The sequence below is a fragment of the Pelecanus crispus genome, chromosome Z (assembly GCF_030463565.1).
Source record: "Pelecanus crispus isolate bPelCri1 chromosome Z, bPelCri1.pri, whole genome shotgun sequence".
Classification (NCBI taxonomy): domain Eukaryota; kingdom Metazoa; phylum Chordata; class Aves; order Pelecaniformes; family Pelecanidae; genus Pelecanus; species Pelecanus crispus.
This window is the reverse complement of record NC_134676.1, coordinates 56913629-56931656: the sequence shown is the minus strand read 5'-3', so window position 1 is coordinate 56931656 and position 18028 is coordinate 56913629. Positions and strand designations below refer to the sequence as shown.

Here is an 18028-nt window from a genome sequence, read left to right as displayed (position 1 = left end):
CTTGTACTCGACATCACTGAACTTGGAGATGTAGTACTTAACTACAATGTCAGTTATTACAACAATATTAAGCCTATTTAGAGAAAGTTAGGATGAAACTTTATTACCAAGGATTTTATGCCCTCCATTTACACACCGCAATAGACTGAGTACCATCTCAGGAAAAAAAAAAGACATTAAACAGAAAGAATCATAGGACAAGTAAGTATCTTTCATAACTTTTGCACTCATCTGTTAATGGGGACGGCAGAATTTTTAAAACTCACTTGACTGTCATGTGCAAACCTCTACAGGTTTGTATTTAAGCTCAGCCAGTCCCTTACCCTCCACAGAAACCATTTTCACACAGTTGCCTTCTCTGGTTTTGAGAGTTGCAGAAGTATGCAACCAGTGAGTAGCAGCAAGCATTCAACATATCTATCAATACTTTAAAATTGTGTTATGGTGATGTAAGCCATTTTCACTTCATTCTGGAAATGGCGGCTGCAGCGTAAGCAGAGAATAAGTAAGATGGGAAAATGAGAAAATACACTGTCTCAAAGCGGATGTTTCATTTAATAGTAGATAACCTAAAGAAATCTTCCCATTTGTAATACAACCCAATCAGAAAAGGTGGTTTAGTGGTCTCAAAGCTCTAAATATCAACACAATTATTTCTACTTTTTTATTTCAATGGATCTTTTTTAGTCAGATGTAATCAGATGCTTACTACTGTATTTGTGTTTCTTGTACAATACTTGTATGTGCACAAAGTTTTTTCATGTAGACTGGTAAGGCATATGATTACAATAAAGTTTAGTTAATGAAACTTTTGTTTAGAAAAGCTTTTTATAGATTACATCATCAGTAAACTTTCTTGCAACAAAAAATTCTGTTGCCATTTTGAAGCAGAAAACATTTTTCCTTATCTGGCATCTAGCTGTCTTGATTAGTAGAATTTTAAAATTTCATCACTTGTTCAAAGCAGCTCTTAAATAGAGTCTCATTGAAACAGCATCTTCCATACAGGTAGTGCTGTTTCAAGGCTTACGGATGCTTTGGGAAAGACTCATAAATCTGTGGATAGTCTTCTGCTGGAGTGATAAATTCATTTATTCACAGAAGGGTTAAAGGAGAACTTGGGAATGCTCAAGGGAAGAGGATGCACTGCACAGTGAAAACTGAATTTTATTTGGCAGCAGCAAGCCATTCGGTGAAACCACATCCTTCAAAACTTCTAAGTAAGTGCATTCCAGACACCTCTTCCAATTAAAACATGCTTAGTTGTTCAGATCATGAGTTGTTCATGGTAGGGCCTTGACACAGTCCTAAAAGCAGAGAAATAAATATTGGGATGCAGAGTATCTATGCAATGAAAGTTAGAATTTTCTGCAGGATAGCCTGGATAAAAACAATGTCTGACTGGCCAGATTTGATCCCACTAAACCAATTTTCCATATCTGACAAAGAATCACTAGTTTTAATTACATTCAAATTACCTTTACATTCTGCTATTTCCTTTGTTGAGTGTACAAGATAATTTCTGATCAACATGGATTACAATCACTGCTAAAACTGGGAAGAAGTCGTAAAGTGTCCAAGTTTTTGAAGTCTTTAAAAATACTTTAAAAACACAGCATTATCTCAGAAGTGACCTTCATTTAATTAATGAATACCACTACAGTGTTCTCTAAATAAAATCTGGCTCATACCAGAAATCAAAATCACTGCTAGAGGCAGGAGGCTTTTGAAGAAAAGACTACTCTTAACCTGAGTACCATCCCAGATTAAGTCTTGACAAAATGTTAGACACATTTGTCATACACTGGAAGAATATGTTCCAACATCCTCCTCGTTGAGAATTTAGAGACAGAAACTACATTAAAAAGGCACTTTGTTTCAATTCAGTACACATAGATCAGAAGGAGACAAAGAGATTCTTGACTTTCAGTCAAGGTTAAAAGTCAGTGAAAACCAGCCTTGAATCTCATGAGGAACAAAGTCTTTTTAAATCCAAACCTTCAGTGAGATTCTACTATCTGAACCCACATCACTTTTTTGAATGTTTAATATCCATGCACTTCAAAGAAAGTAATTTAGGACTTAACTACAGCTGAAACAGATTGTAATCTTCATTGCTATGTCCTCTGCAGAACAGATGAGCAACTCAAAATACCAAGTGACTTTTGGTTGTCATTTGAACTAATGGTGTACATCTGCACTGATTGCCATATGACTCCATGCAAGATAACAAGGGCTTGGAAAGTTCACTATGGAGAAGCAAGAAGCCTTATGGATCTGTGCCATCAACTCCTAAAAAACTTTAGGTTTTGGTGATCTTTCCCTTCCTCCTTCCCCTTACACGCATATGTTTTAACTTCCATTACTGAAAAATCCTAATCCTAGGTACAATGAAAACATCTAGTTACATAAAATGTCATGTGTAATTCTACAACCCCAGAAACCAACCACTTATTAACAAAGACAAGGAAAAGATGTACCCCTAGTAATTATATGGTAACCCGAGTACTAGGATTTTTATACCTTTTATCTGAAGCGGTTACAGATCTCTATCAGAAATGACAATTTTACCACTCTCATGTAAATATTACCTATTTTTGAAAAAGAGAGGATAAAGAATCTTCATATAGGAACCAAAAGACAGTTCCTTTTGGTATTTAGCAAAAGGCCTTTAAAAATTCAGGTTTGCAATCACCTGACTCCACTTACTGTTCCAGCCACAGTGGCAGCCCAGTAAAACAGTAGCTGTCAAAATGCAAATCTGTAGCGAGAACACAGAAGCTACAGGCAGGTAAGAATTAGGAAGGTGCTACAATTCAACTGAATGCACATTTTACCAGGAATCACTTTTCCTTTTAACATCTCCACATAGTTTAAACCTAGATTACAGTACTTGATGGTTAATTAATCCAAACGAAACTTAAAGATTTGAAAGGATCTGAAAAATTACATATCCATACCTTTGGTTAAAAAATGTCAGTGATCAAAGCTTTCAACTTTAGTGATCCATCCAGCAATTGCCTCTGTGATGCTATCACAGAAGATGAGTAAATATTGCTAGAATTGCCCGATAGCTTGCAAATGGTTAGTAGGTATTCCATATTCCTTCTGGATTCAAATGTACACACAGTAACTTACATAAAGTTAGCTACCCATGAACCATATAATTCAAATGAAAAGGAGCCTTGCAAATTCTTTTTTCTTTTGTTCTGGAAACCCTAGGAGGGCTTTAAAATGCACTAGGCTCACACTCCTCCAATTGTTCTAATGTTCATTTCTTTCAGATATAAATTGAAGCAACTCTTGCTGCAGCAGCTTTCTTACCCCAGACACAATCCTAGTCTTTCAATTGACTGCAAATGTGAAAACAAAACTCATAGTTAGCACTGTTTATTTATTTTTAAATTATATAGCAGGATTTTAATCAATAGAGCAGAAAAGATCTTTTCTTTCCACCAAACACTGTTGAGTCCTTCATATCTTCCAGTATTTGTTTGCCTCAATTCTTACCTTGAAGTCTTGAAACTTCAGTTTTGAAAACATTTTCCCTCTTTTTTCCCTTTTTTCTCTCTCAAAACAAATATAATTGTTAAAGTGAAAACACTGAGAAAGGGACAGAAGAATGCAATACAAAATCTGGACCATCTGAGCTGGGACTTGCAGGTGTTAAAATAGAGCAAAAGCAACAGATGCTTGTATGTGTACTTCCAAAGACTACAAGATTTCTCCTTGTTAAAAATATGTAGAATGCACTATTAAAAGCTTCCTTTTTCTTAACAAGGAGACATACAAATCTTTTCAATAATACATCCACCCATTAACAGCTGGAATAAAGCTACACTTGTCAATCACCGCCAGCACGAAAAATACTCATAACCTCTGAAGTTTACTCCAATAGCTCGTAATTCTTTGTCAATATACCTGCAAAGGGCTGGATTCATCATCTAAAAATTTACTACTTTATTTATCTAGTGTGGCATGTTTTTCAAGTATCCAAGCAATCTCCCCTCATTATCTTTAAGAACATTTCACTTTGTTCAACATAAAGGAGTTTGCACTGCTAGACACTGTGAACTTAAGAGAAACAGTTAGCTTTGAGCCTTCACTAGTATAAATCCAACTGATTCTAAAAATAAAAACTGTACAGGTTTTAAGCACTGTATCAAATTTAGACACCACTGCTAATTTTACAGTAGACAGTATTCTGCGATTACTTTAGAAGATATAAAGTACAGTGAGTATAAACAGCACAGAACTCTGGCTTTTATTATGCAAGGCATAGAACAACTTTCTTTCAACTAGATGTTAATGCAAATGAAATAGAATCTGTTTTCAGTGACCATTTTCAAAGTTTTATAGGAAACACATGTTCCAACTACTCATCATTGCTTTAAGACCTCAAATACAATAGGAGAGCAGAGAGGGAGATCACCTGCACTGATGCCATTTATGACAAAGGCTGAGCAATACCAAATAGCACTGTAAAGCAGAACCAGTTTTCTTGACAAGTCCTCATTAACTTTTGGATTTCCAACATTGCTCAGCTCAGCATAATGTGAAGAATCTGATGGTGCCAAAACAAGTTGTGAAGTCTACTGTACCTACACCTTGAGCTCCACTAGCTTAACCAAGGACTCAGACAACGGGCTGTGACAATCCAGTTCTAGCCTCCTGTGTTTCTGTTCCGCAGTTCTCTCTCTGCTATGCGCATCTACCCCTTTCCTCGAACAAACACACCAGTCCGAGCACACACTCAGCCTGTTCAAAGAGCTGACTCAGTCCAAAACTAAGCTAAGATACAACTACATATTTGCCCAGATGCTCCAAAGTACAGAAAACCTCATCAGATGATAAAAACCCACACCAGTACACTTTTACTTCTCATTGATAAAACTGACTGTACAAGTCAAGACAACCTCATCAAATTCAACACCATTTTGCCTGCAAAAGCCTTGACTATTTTTTAACAAGCAGGAACACAACAGTCCTAATATTTAGAGACAACACAGTAACATCTGACTTTTCTGTTATAAGGACTTACTATTTTCTTCACTAAATACCTAGGACTATGGGGTTTTTTTTTCAAGTTTTGAGCGAGACAAGAATTCTCATTTCCACTTCTTTGACAAGTAGAATCTTTAGAATAAATGAAATACTAGGAACTTAAGTATTTTTAAAACAAAATGAATCTTTAGCTCAGTATGTTTATGACAGTAGAGAGTAGTATCTGAAGAAGGCAATTCTATCTTTTCAGATGCTTTTAGGATTCAGTTTTAATGCCTTACAAGATAAGCATATTGTGAAAAACTATTCTGATCACAACAGTAGCATGGAACTTTTCAAATCCTACCATGAAGCTCCTAGCCCAAATTATGTCCCCTAACTTTAAGTCAAGCTACACTGCCACTTGTTTGCTGTCTTCCTCTCCTCCTCCCCTTCCACCAGTGATAGCCATACTAAAATACCAGGAGAAAATCATCACTAGACAGGGTGTGCTTCTCATGAAGCAGCATCGTCTCCTGTTCTAGCAGACCCTTCTTTAGTGTCAGCCCTATAGGCCTCGTGCAGCACACGTATTTCTCCTGGCAAGTCTTTCATTCAAGTATCATCCGTTACACATGACAAACTTCCCTTGAAAGACAGTGGACAGCCAGCCACAACGCTGAAGGCCCAAAAGGCATTTCCAGCAACCAGCAACAGAGCAGCTGAATTGTCAAGACACCCTGAGGCCCTCTATTCCACAGCTGCGCAAAAACCCTCAGGGCCATTTGCCCTCTGCAGAGTCAAGGGCGATGAATAAGCACTTATCAATCCTACAAAGGCAGGGAAAAACCAGCAACCTGGACATAGCAAGCATGCCCAGCAGAACTCTCCTTTTCTCCTGTTGTACCCATGTAAATTCCACTCAAACCAACTGAGAAAGAGGCTTCAATATAAACAGCACTTAAAATGAAGACTGGCATTAGAGTGACAAAAGCACATATGCTTGTAGTAGAGAATTAAGAGTTGAGAGGAATTGGGAAAGAAATGGCAACATTCAACAGGTAATAGGGAAGTGAAAAACAGTAGTTTGAACAAAGGAGGAAGGAAAGGGAAGTTATTCTCCTGGAAGAAAGAGAAAATTAAACACTGAAATGTAATCTAGTTTACTGTGTGGGTTTTTTAATTCTTTCCCATTTATAATGAAATAAGACAGGGAAAAAACCTGCACTCGTGCAATAAGCACAACACCCATTCCTCCAATACCATATTCTAGCTTGTTCAGCTCTTGGCTTATTTTGACATGCTGACCATACCACCTTTACCACACTGAAACAGAACAAGAACATAAAGAGCAGCCGTAAACTACTGATATTCTAAGCCAGCCATTTTAACAGTTACCCTTACCGCTTTTCATCAATTAAGTGCAGTAACTTTATCCATTAGAAGCAGCAGACAACACAGAGGTTTGGAAGTATCTTTTACCAAACCACAGAAGGCATTCATAACTACATTTCATCAGCCATGTTTCTCATAGGCCGTATGTTCTGAACTCATCTTAAGATGTTTGTATTGGGGATCTGTCACATTGCATAAAGGCAAGATTCCACCTCATACTTTTGGCAGGCTTAATGAAATCCTTACAGCGACCTGAGCCTGATATCTCTGAAATTTCCCGAAATTGCTATGTCTGCTCATGTAAAACAAGTACTACATTTTCAAGTCAGAGTGCAGAAGCCAAGCATTCTCAAGTACCTATCTAACTGGTCACAGACATTTTTTTTAGAGGGTTTTTTTCTGGGGGGGTGGGGAGGACGTCTTTTAAAAACTAAACAACCCATCCTTTTCCAAACCTACCCCATTGCAAATGATTGAAAAATGCTCCAACTGTACAGTTCAAAAAGGTTCACAAAATTCTCAGTGGGATAAGTGTTTGAAAACTTACACTTACAGAAAGTATTATACCTTTAAAGCCCCCACATTCAATTTATTTTCCTTTCCTTATCATTATTAGATCTAGTGTTCTGCATGTGTGTAGGAAGGGAGGGAGGAAGTTAAATGTCTAGTGATACAAGAACATGCATTATCTTCCACAAAGACATGACACTTCACAGAGAAGATATCTGCAATTATCAAACCTTTTTTTATTTTGTTGGTGGTTTTTTTGTTTTGGGTTGGGTTGGGGTTTTTTTTGTTGAGTTTGTTGGGGTTTTTTTTTTATGTTTCACTGGCTATGTTGCAGTAAGGAAAGATTCCAAAATGTTACTGTTAAGACATTTTTTTACTGCATAATCTAATAATGTGTCACAGTTCAAGAAAACCTCATAGAACATATGGAATAACATTCAATCATTCTAAACTCTGCATCAAAGTCATTATTAACAGGTAGTTCTGCAAACTCTGACCAAAAACCAGAGCAACACCATTACAACATCACTCTCTTGTCTGTCAGTCCTGAAGCTGCAGCATGTCACTGGTTTGAGCAACAAGGACTCCTGACAGAAAAATCCAGTGGAAAACAATAGCATGAGAGGATTCAGCACTTATAAAACTGAATTCTTCACTGTGACCTGATCAATGCTGTGACCTGTGACCTGACGTTTGCTGTTTTATTTAAAACAGAGAAAATATGCTTGGCAGTAGGCAGGAGCGGAAAGGTCTAAATTATTAAGGCAACAAAATAATCTGACCATAAGACTAGTTTCACTTCTGTAAGGACTTTGACAGCCTCATTTCTGAGGTTTCAGAAATTACTGGCTACAAATGTCCACCCTGCCTTGCTGGAGAAGGCAGTCTTGAACGAAAAATTCCTTACACATCAGGTGCTAATCTTAACAGTATAGAATATTAGCACAAACCATTGAAGAAGGCAGCTTTATGCCAGTATAGGCTTAATGTAGCAGAAGAGCAAGGGGAAACTCTTCAGGAAAAAAGGCAGGTAGAATGAGAGCTAGATCCACCAACTTGCCTGTCAGCCATAACTCTCAAGCACTGTTCTTACAGTATACATTAGTAATATCTCCCAGAATGACAGCCTGTATTTCCCTTATGTTCAGCAAGATTTACACTTCAGTAAGGACTAGCCATGAAAACATTCTCTAAATTGCCAAATACCAACAGCTTAACCAGATCTCAGAGAAAGTAAGCAATTACCAGTCTTCGTTACTATAATTTACTCAGCGCCTGCTGTAGCACTAACACAAGCTTCATGTATTCCAGCTAGCAAGAGAAATTAACTACCTCCTGAGCAGAAGTTTCCCTTTCCAGCCCTGCATATAGTCATTTTGTCACACGCTCAAGTCTGTCTCTCTGAGTCAGAATTACAGAAAACACATCTTTGAACAGTACAAAAGTTAAATTGCTCTTCCTTACCCAGTCCTGGTAATGGTACTCTACAGCCTCTGGGATAGTTTAGTTCTAGTCCATAAATGATTTGAAGACACGCTCTGCATTTAGATCTTTGCACAAAACTCCTCAGAATCCCTTAAAACAAGGCACAGATGTCAGCTATAAAAGCTGACAAAGGTAAGGGAAGATTATTGGTGAAAATAAAGAAGTTGAAACAGAAAACCAACAGCTAGCTCTTTCCAACTTCAGGTATATAAAGGCAGCACTAACATCCAGATGAAACAAAGTAATACACAATAAAAAACAGTATCAGGAGAAGAATGGATCAGTAGACCAACTTTTTTTTTTTTTTTTTGTAAAAGAGACATCTATGTGGAAAACTAGTATGAAAGCAAATAACCATTAAATGGCTTTTATACCGTCAGGAGTCAGGCATTCACAACAGCATTTCACATGGACATGAATCTACAATATACTGCAGAAACTTTCTAATCCACAGCAGCAGGTCAGAAAGTAGCAAGTTACAAAGAAAGCAGCGGCAAGTCATCTGTGAGCTAAAGCTTTTTATATCAATCTTTTATTCATCCTATATGTAAAGGTATCCATCATTAAAAACGTCACTGAACTTACAGAATTACCACAGAATTTATAATTAGCAGTCAAATAGATGTCCTTTACTAACAGAGCTCTTCAGCTGCACATTGATACAAACTATTAAAAAACTGTAGGAAGAAAATATCCTCTGAAAAGGTTCACCCTAAACAGGGTCTGACAGTCCATGCAAGGAATAAACAACTACTTACCTTTGCTATGTATCATAATAATTGCATTCCAGGTATACCTTAAGTCTCCCCCCTTGGAATTTTTAAAAGCAAAATCACTTTCACAGACCCTTATTGCTTCCTAAAACAAATTTCAAACACTAGATGGATGTATGACATGTACAGTAAAAAGGAAAGAAACAGTCTTTCAGTGCAAGACATTTATTACTGCAGCCTGTTCACAGTTATCTATAGGCTTGAATTTGGTTCCTCTCTCCAATTCACCAAGAATTGCTTTTGGAGATTGAACTATGCCATATGGGACAATCAAAATAACTTAGAAACATTAACAAAAATGTAATAGTTCTTTAAATAGATGACATCTTCACTGACACTCTCCCCCTCCATTCTTTAGAACACAACTTAATAAAATACCTAACAAGAAACATCTATCATTCAAGGTTTGGCTCACAAGGACAGAAAGGACCCTGCCTTACAGCCATCTCCAGAAAGCAAATCCTGGGCATAGAATCATAGAATCATTTAGGTTAGAAAAGACTTTTAAGATCATCAAGTCCAACCATAAACCTGACGCTGCCAAGTCCAACACTAAACCATGTGCCTAAATGCCACATCTACACACACATCTAAGATGGGAGGGCTGAATTGCTGCCTCATCTGAAAGACTTTCTGTCTCAGGATATACCATGTGTAGATCTCTTCATACATTATGAGCATTTGAAAAAGTAATTTCAGGGAAAAAATGTTAATTCCTTTGCTTTTGGATTATAGCTGGGAGGAGAGAGATAGGAATTTTTTTTTTTTTTATTTGCGTGCTAAAAATTGTCAATGTCTGCAGATGGCGATAATGGATGACTAACTCGAAAAAAGGTTACTTATCATGGGAAGCAATAAGTGGCTAAGGAATCCGGGGGAGAAGCAAAAGCAGTTCATTTTTCCCTTGTCTTCACTCCTCCAGTGAATATATCTTACAGAAACATCAGGCCTAACAATTGAGGCCACAGAAGAAGAATCTGGAATCTCTTCACTTATAGTCTGTATTTCCACATTCTAAAGACAAAACAAATATCCATGACACTTTCCAATCACCTCCAGAAATTCAATTCCATGTCAACTCATGCTTGTGAATGGAGAATAAATACCCTGACAGAGCAGTGGCTTTGGAATTCTACCTCAAGTTCCACTAGGCAAGTCAGCTGATCCATTTGGTGGAGCAACAGAGGGAGGAACTGAAACATGGGGACAGAATGTACTTTCCCTTCCCAAAGAGAAGTAGCAAAAATACTTCATTTGAAGACCATAATCCATTTACACACTTGATCACAGAATGGCTTATATACAGAGTTAGTCCTACACTTACTTGTGTCCCATTGCATTGTTAATTTCAGTAAAAATGAAAAAAGGCCAGGGTAAAATACCTTTTTGTCCAAAAAAAATGAAGACAAACCAAGGTGTTATCCTCTCTGCATCTCTTAACACTTTGTTCAAATTCAGGGCATTTTTAGTCATAAAATCATAATCGCACAACCCACAAGCTATTATCATCTGGGCATGACAACCTTATGTAATTTGAATAACTGCTACAGATTAGAGCAAACACATTCCCAATAAACAACTTCTGGTACTATCATCTAAGATTATGCCTAAAAAGTTGCATTAAAAATTACTGCAAGTAGTACAGTACTTTTTACACCTACATATTTCAAAGATATTCATAAAACAAAACCTTCAAGTGTCAAGACTTACTTAACAACATGTGGATCAATATACACATCAATACATTCTGGTAACTTCTGTGAAATCTTGAAAGAATCTGACATGCAAGAAGGTGAACTGAAGAAAACTAGCTCCACTGCTATCCAGAAGCCTTTTTATCTGGTCTGGTGCCTTCTGTGCTATCTCAGATATAAGCCTATACAAATCTAGACTAGTTCTTTTGTGGACAACAGTCAAATAAGATATTTGAATGAACCATTTTATGAATATGAACATAAGTCTTCTCTCAAATTGTTACAGAATGACCTGATCTTGGGAGGGATTTCTACCTCATTCTAGCCAGTCAAGAAATAGAAATATAAGATTAGAAACACAAGATTAATAAATTGGTATGCAAATAAACTACTTACTCCACCAAGCCTTATGCCACCAAGCATAATGCTACTATTAACAAGGATGAATGTTATTAAAAAGCACCTTTCAATTAAACTGCTCCTGCTCAATAATAGTTAGATTGAAACTTTTGGTGAAATAAGGTATTAACACAGCATTTTGGTGAAATAAGGTATTAACACAGCATTTCAAATAGACTAGATTTTGTATTTCATTGCAGGAATAGACATATATTGTAGCAATGAACTTCCGAATTTAAAAGTACAGATTCAAGGTAAGGTAATGTCAATTTATCAAATCTAAACACAGTGGGAAAAGAAGGTTGGGAAGAAAAACACATATATGGATTTGCCAGGAAAAAAATACAAAAATATCAGGTATCTCTTCACAATTTGTCTGAGAACAGTATGAGTATAGATCAAAGAACTTTCTTTTACCAAGATTTTAACTAAACTCTTGCGAATGAATTATCATCTTCTGGCAACCCAACACAAAAAGCATGATCTTAAAGAACAAATTGATTTAAGATGCAAGGCTACTTTGCAATCAGTCTTAGGAAACTGCTACAGGAAAAGACAGTTTAGTTACTTATTTCATTCAAGAAATTAAATAAATCTATGCAACTGTTCCTAAAAATGGGTCAACCTTTATCTCTAAACCTGATGGATTTCACTTACAGAGTGTAATTTTTTTACTACACTGTTTCCATACCAACACAAAAGAACTTTTCTGCAAGTGCAAACTTTTGCACACGGCAAGATCAACTTGCACTTGTGGATAAGAAATTCTAAGTGAGCATTTAACAAGTGGTGGTGTTATGCTTGTTTTTCCCTGAAAAAGATTCAGTAAAACTTGAAAAACAGTCAGTAAACAACCAACTAGTGTAATGCGAAAGCAAGAAAGACTAAGGGAATCACTTGCTATAGCACCGCAACTGGTGGCTTTCGTAAGTGCAGAGAGAACCTACCGGGCAAACACCACAGACTGGTTTGGGGTCCACGCCTTAGAAGAAAGGAGTAATTCAAAGATGGAAAGAAAAGCATTTCAAGCATTAAGAGGACTGATTTAATTACAGTGTGTTAGCACTCTCTTAAAACGAGGAAATTGTATTAGAAGTATCTTTAACAGATATAGGGTTAACAAAAGTTGGGGTTTGAAATACAAATAATTTGATTTAGAACAGGGGCATATGTATTTTCAGCAGTTTGCATGATTAGGTACTTAAACAAGCACATAAAAAATTCCCTTACCTCCTGCCTATTTTAAATCCTCAAATCAAGATCAGAGTCCTTGTGTCTAGAACATCCTTTGTATTTTAGGAAAAAAAAAGTATCAATGCAGTTATTGTCACAATGGAACAGTATGAAACACAATCATCTGAAACACAGGAGTTAAGACAAGATCCCAGTCCATTTTGACGGTAGTCCCAGGACACAACTTTAACTTCCAAATGTCTCTATGTCCAAATACTTTCGGGAAAAGTCACTCTGACTGAACAAAGCATTACACTATGTTAAAAAAGTCCCATTCCTCAAATAAATTCTACTGATTGCCACTGCTCAGTACAGCAAATAAATTCATTATAATAAAAAAAAATTCATTTAGTTAATTAAAATAAATTTGGCAATGTCCTTCAACTAAATAATCAATTGACCCATGGCTTTCATTATGCCAACCTGTGTACTCAAACTAATAGTTCAGATACAACAAGAAATGTCAGAGACAACTATTCATAAATAAAGAATATGTAAGTTAGCCAGCTGTACTGTACCTTTCAGCTTGTCCTTTCAGGTGACAAATTAGAGAAAGCTGTACAGCACAACACATTACCTGAAAAATCAGCAAACACTGCACTGGCAATGCTCACATATTTTCATGAATAAGTTACATTTACGGTTACAAACATTATGTTAACATTTGCATGCACATTGCAAGAGAAGATAGCAGAGATGACCTGTTCCAGCATAATACCACACATAATTCACACAAGATTTGTATTATATCCAGCAACATCACAATGATTATATAATAATTGACTAAAGATAGTAACATACACTGACTGGTTATGCTGAGAGTGAAAATAAAGTTCTCAACTGAAACTGAAAAACTTGACAAGACGGCCATTTGCAAGTCAGCAAAAAACATGACACTCATTCTGGCAATCTGAAAAAATAACCTTCCTCTCTTAATTAAGCAAATACTGCATAGCACATTCTTGCCCACAAACAACAGACACAGAATGCTTCCTATCTTAAATCAAAATGAATTTATGCTATTCACAAAGCAAAGATATCCTCTGTTTCCAGCAATAACTATAGCCTCAGCTTCAAACAAGGATCCTTATTGCCGCCAAACATGAGCCCTTTAAATGTAGACAAAGTTCTCAGTTATTGCCAGTCACAAGGCCAGAACACAAAATAATTACCTGTTAATGTCAACCTAAATACGTGTCTAAAGGGATAATAGTAAGTCTCCTTCTTGCCACTTTGCAGAGAGATGTAAAATAATGTTGGAGCTAGTTTAAGTAAGTTCTTCCACCAGTAGCAAAACTACAAAAACCCCTGTTTTCTTCACACTTGCATATTTCTTCCTTACAATCTTACCCTGCACTGTAGCAATGCCAACACCGCCCCCCCCCCCCCCTCGATTATCTCCAGTTCTTCCCCTCACCCCCTCAACAATTTCCCTTACTGGCTCCGCCAACTTATAATTGTGATTCGAAAAAGAGGCAGTCATAACTGTGAGAGCAGTCATCTTTAGGCACAAAAAACAAGTAACTTGAGCTCACCATACTTTGTCATTCCTCCTACTTTTGAATGATCTCTACTACCCCCTACTTTTTAATAATATGTGCTGTGTTTGACAAAGAATAAAAAGACCCTTGGGTTCCTATGTATAGTATGAAGTTCGTAGTATAAAGTACTGTTTCTGATTAAGGGGAGGAAAAAAAAAAAAAAAGGAAAACAGTATCATTGATCAACTCACTGCTGGTTTATTCCTTCCTGCAATGCTGGCTCTGCAATATGATTGCATCTCTGCAGTACCAAACTTCAGTCAAACTTCCAATAGCAAATAAGGCTTTCAATCTTACTAATTCTCACCACACTGAGTATTTCACTTTCATAGTCTGCTTATACACGCACTTATTCAGTAAAATTAACTTGAGAAAATCTAATTCAGATAAGAGCAGCAAGTTTTTTCTTGGCTCTGTAGAGCAATTATAGAACAAACCACTGTTTAGAGTGTGTCTTCAGCTAGCAACGAAACTGTGTTACATACCACAATAGCAAAGATTGCTTTTAATGCAGAGTAACTTCTTTCTTCCTGTTTATTGCATTTATGACTTCCACATATTCGCTAAACTTACAGTCTCATACAGCAAGCTTGCATTTTAAAAAGGGAGGTGCAAGGAACACAAAACTTAAGTTTACTTCAAGACAGACCTTCAAAATTCATCTTGTATAAGCTAAAAGACATGGACAGCTTCTTCCTGGCTTTCAATCTACTCCAATGAAACTGCCTTGAGTAGGTCTTCTCTACATTTTCTTTAAATATGACAGCATACCTAACCTAGCAAATCAGAGTAGTTTCAACCATCATTAAACATCTTTACTAGCAATGACAAAAAAAGAACAGAGTTTAAACTACTAAACTCTCAGGAATGCCAACAGTCTTAAATCCATTGCATCTCCAAACACCATTGTCAATACAAGCTTCCCATTTAGTAACTCTACTTCCACATGTGTACCAATGGACAATAGTTCCAAAATAAAAAAAAGAGAAAATGTTTATTTCATATTTCATTTCATTTTATCTCATATACAAGATCTCACTACACTTTCTTGTAAACTAATACCATCTCTTGAGACAGTAGCTGAACAGTGAAACACTATGAACATTCACACTTTTCAAAACATCATGTGCACATCAACTTCATAGCTTGTATCTAGCTTAGAGTTTCAGTGGAAATGCTTCTACTACTTACAGAGTTTCCCAGAGAGTTCAGGAATTTAATCTGGAATTATTTCAGTCCTGGGAGATCATTACCTGACAAAAGTGAAAAAGGCCACCTAGATTAAACAGTCATATGGGAAAAAGGAAATGGAAGCTATTAAAGCAAATGTAGAACAGTTCTTGGCAAGAAAGCTATCTCAAATATCTCAAATATAAAGCACAGAGATGACCTCCTCTAAAACATGTAGGTAGTCAGGAGAAGTAAGAGTAGGTGGGGGAGCTGTAGCAACTAGAAGCTGTACTTTACAGTCTCTTAGTAGCAGAAGTCTTTCATAGCATGGTAATTAATATCTGCCATTCTAGGCATTAGTATTAGGCTGGCATAGCAACTCTAAGTTGACTTCAATACAACATTTACTAGTGTTCATCTTGTTCTTCTATGGTGACAGCAGAGTAACAAGATCAGCTGGCTAGATCAGCCCATATAAAGAAATTAAACAGATATTCCTCAAAAAGTAATTTGCAAAATGCTTTAAAATTTATTTCTTTCCAAGCTTTCTGTTGGAAGTACCTCTATGCATCTCTTCAGAAAACTGCCTGACCCTCTTCTAATGCATCCTACATGATCTCACCAAGTACCTTCAGTTCTGCACAGGGTCTGTATTCTCTTAAACACATTATAAAATACCTACAAGTACAATTTAAACTGAAATAGTAAAGCTGCTGGAAGGATACAAGGTTTCTATTTCTGTTCACCTTGTCACAAACCAAAGAATTTTATGAATTGCAGAGCACATTTATGAGTATCATGGTTCAGATTCTCATGTGACCTACCACTAAAAGAATGAACATAAAAGTCACAAGTATCCTACCCAATAATAATCAGTAATAATTTTTAAAAAGCACACTACCTCGTACTAAAAAGACTCAAAACAACATATTTAGCACATGCCTAATTGTTCACGCTGTATAAAGGAAACCAATTTACAATGGGAGATACATACAAGGGATGCTCTTTAAACATAAGGTTCATCTCAGCTTCTTTTTTTTTTTTCTTTTTTGAATTCAAACCTTTTCATCCACAAACTTAATTCTCCTGTGAAACTCTGGAAGACAATTATGTAGGATTATTTAAAAAAATACCAAACAAAGTATTTCCAGGAAGACATCCCAGAGCATATACAGATAACAAAACAGAATTTCTTGAACTGGTTTCTCAGAGGCACGCATTTCATACAGAAGGCAGGAAACGGCTAGACTGATTTGACACGAAGTGTACACAGTGACAGTTTTGTAACAATTAAAAAAAAAAAAGTGAAGTAACAAAAGAACATCCAAGTACTTCATAAACCATATGAAACCTCCTCTAAGCCTTATTAACTTCAGGACATGCTAAACTTTCCACACAGGACGCTCTGAAGTAATACCCACGACTTGCAGACTAAAAGAGACCAACTTAAACCAAATCTGACAGCACCACAACTCACTAAACTGTTGAGAAAACAATCAGAATTTTGTAATATCAAATATATGTATGTAGATGTGTGCATGTATATATATCACCAGACCTTAAAACAACTCAAACCACAAGCATTCTATGTTTTACCTATGAGTACCACTTCACTCCCTATTTCTCACAAGACTTAAAATCCCACATGACACTTAAATACACGGCATTGAAGCCACATACCTGCACAGCTGAGGTCGTACACACAAGGGGCACGTCCCCTCTGCTCTCTAGCTTACTGGAAACGGTATCTCCACCACTACCAACCTCCACCCCACCCCTCAAAGCGACCCTTCCTCCCGAAACCATGGGGTTTTGGAGCCCTGCAAACCCACCCCTGAAAGGGAGGAAGCATTCAGGGACAGCTCGGGACAGCTCCATCCACCCCGGCTGCCCACAGACAGCACCGCCTTGGCCGCAGCCGAGCTGCCCCAGGCCCCTCCACCCAACAGGCACCTCTGCTCGGGGGTCGGAAGGGGTGGAGCGGGGGGTGTCGGGGTTTCCTTTCCCCCGGAAGACAAGAGCCAGCTTCCCCTGGGGCGGGGGGAGCTGTCCAGACAGACAGAAGGACAGGGACAGACGCTCCCCTGGCCCGCAGAAGACTCCGTGCTCCGGCAGAGGTGTTTGGGGAGGGGAACCCCACACAACACCAAACCCTTCCTATTAACATCCCCCGTCCCCCGAGAATACAGTGTGCTCGCTGCGGCACGGAAAGTTCAAGCACAGTCCCCGTCCCCCTCGTCCCCCCAAACGCTGGACACCTGGGGGGCAGAAGGCCTGCTCCTCCGCAGACACCCACACCCTCGGGGTGCCGAGGACCCTCGCCCCGCACCCTCCCTACCCCACGCACACCCGTGCCAGCCGGACCCGCAGCCCCCCACCGCAAACACCTCGAGGAGGGAGGGGGGGACGGCAGGCCCGCCCCGCCCCCAAGACCCTCGCCTGGCCTCACACGGCCCGCGGCCCCCGCAGCGGGGTGGGGGAAGGCTGGGCCTCGGCCCCGCCACCGGCAGACCCCCGCGCCACCCCACGCCACGCCGCGGCCCCGCACTGACCTGACGGGGGAGGGGCCCGGTCGCCTCTCGGGGCTGGCGGGGGGGCTTCCTCCCCGCCACCGCCGCCGATCCTCCGCTCCCCGGCCCGTCCTTCCCCGGGCGCCACCACGCAGAGAAAGCGGAGGACGCGAGCGAGGTAACGCGAGACAAACACCGGCTCCTCGTCCCCTCCCTCGCCAAAAAATTAAAAAAAAAAACAAAAAAAAAACCGGGGGGGGGAGGGGGGATAAAATTAAAAGGCTCGGCCCGGAGTTTAAAACAAAGAGGCGGAAATAGCCGAGCGTGGCCCGAGC

At 38.5% G+C, this 18028-nt stretch overlaps 1 protein-coding gene across 1 annotated transcript in view; it reads right to left on the bottom strand.

Annotated features, from left to right (window-relative positions):
• Positions 1-17767, bottom strand: part of PCGF3 (polycomb group ring finger 3) — a 56092-nt gene extending 38325 nt beyond the window's left edge. The window contains exon 1 of the mRNA XM_075726429.1: positions 17736-17767. The gene's annotated coding sequence lies outside the window, so the exon portion shown is untranslated. The remainder of the gene's footprint in view (positions 1-17735) is intronic.
• Between the last annotated feature and the right edge of the window lie 261 nt (positions 17768-18028).